Source organism: Microtus ochrogaster, linkage group LG9 (assembly GCF_000317375.1).
Source record: "Microtus ochrogaster isolate Prairie Vole_2 linkage group LG9, MicOch1.0, whole genome shotgun sequence".
Classification (NCBI taxonomy): Eukaryota; Metazoa; Chordata; class Mammalia; order Rodentia; family Cricetidae; genus Microtus; species Microtus ochrogaster.
In genome coordinates, this window is record NC_022034.1 from 27,030,666 (window position 1) to 27,032,296 (window position 1,631).

A 1,631-nucleotide genomic window follows, 5' to 3' on the forward strand; every position below is an offset into this window, starting at 1 on the left:
TGCAGAAGCTGGGTGGTGGGTACGTGCAGAGGCCGGGTGGTGGGTGCCCCTCTGTAGCACTTCTCGGCCTTGTTCTGTGAGATGTGGACTCTCACCCACCCTGAACCTGGAGCTAGTTTTTTCGGCTAGAATGGCTGCTGGAGGGTCCCAGTGATGCTCCTGTCTCCTCGGCCTCCAGCTCTGGGGTTCAAGGAGCAGCCACACCTGGATTTCTAAATGGGTGCATCCTCGTGCTTGGGCAGTAAGCACTTCATCCACTGGGCCATCTCCCCAGCGCTAATGCCCCCGTGTGAAGCAATGGGTAACACAGACACCTTAGCAGCTTTGCTGGAAATGCTGTGAACATGCAGGAATAGTCAGACAAATCCATATTATGGGATCTTTGGCAAGAACCTTAAAAAATGTGCAAGCCACCAAAGAAAAACTAGAGGACCTGCAGCTGGACAGTGGTGGTGCACACCTTTGATCCCAGCACTTGGGTGGTAGAGGCAGGTGGAGCTCTGTGAGTTCAAGGCCAGCTTGGTCTACAGAGCGAGTTCCAGAACAGCCAGGGCTGTTAGAAACCCTGCCTTGAAAAACAAAAAGAGAAAGAAAAAGTAATAAAGGAAGGAAGGAAAAGGAAAGGAAAAAAGAAGAAAAAGAAAAGAAAACTAGAGGACTTTTATACATTTCAGAACCAACATGGCTGGTACAGCCTGTGAATTTCAATTAGATTCTCCAAGACGTGAGTGCGCATGCACACAGGTACAAAACTAACCATAAAGGACTTTATTGGGACATTTTTAGGAAGCATATGAACTACAAACTATGGTAACAAATTAATATTAAATTTAAGGTCTCTTGATACAGATAGTTATGAGAAATGCTTGAGATCAGAAGTGTTTCATACTTTGGCATTTCTGGAATATACATGTAAACACAGTGAAGTAACCTTGGGAATGGGACTCAAGTCTAAACACAGAATTTGGTTGTGTTTCACACACACCCTAAGGTTTTGTACAGTGGCCAGCGTATCTGTGCTCTGACTGTGACGTGTCATCATAAGTGGCTGTGGATTTCCCATCGTGCCATCACATCAGGGTTCAAGACAGATTCCAGGTTTGCATATTTCTCAACAAAGCAACTTAGAAAAATGGAGTTTGCTTGTGTATTGAGGAGAGGGGAGGAATGTATCTAAGCAGAGGGAACTAATGGTGAATTTAGAAGAGGGGAAATTGGTATTTACTGGACTGTTTTTATTCCCTGATTTTCTGTAGATCTAAAATCTCTTATAGGTTTGGTAAAATTATTGGAGACTTGTGAATGTGAGGTAAATTATTATCAAATTAGTAGATTTAAAGTTAGAAGGGTTCAGCTGTCACATTATAAAAATTAAAAGATATCTTTATGGTTGGTAGTAGCTTAGAATTTAGTTATGCTCTGTCATGTTTAATATAGGGATTTAATAATCTTGAAATTATCTTACAATTAATACTGTATGATATGTACACAGTATTCACAATAATTATTATCCCCAATAATGTCTACATGCCATGCAGTCTAAACTGTAAGAAAAGACCTAGTGGGTAGTGGTGGTGCACAACTTTAATCCCAGCACTCAGGAGGCAGAGGCAAGAGGATCTCTATGAGTT

General features: G+C 42.1%; 1 protein-coding gene across 1 annotated transcript in view; it reads right to left on the bottom strand.

Annotated features, from left to right (window-relative positions):
* The window catches only part of Fig4 (FIG4 phosphoinositide 5-phosphatase), a 119,582-nt gene that overhangs the window by 92,199 nt on the left and 25,752 nt on the right, over positions 1-1,631 (bottom strand). The gene's annotated exons all lie outside the window — the stretch shown is intronic.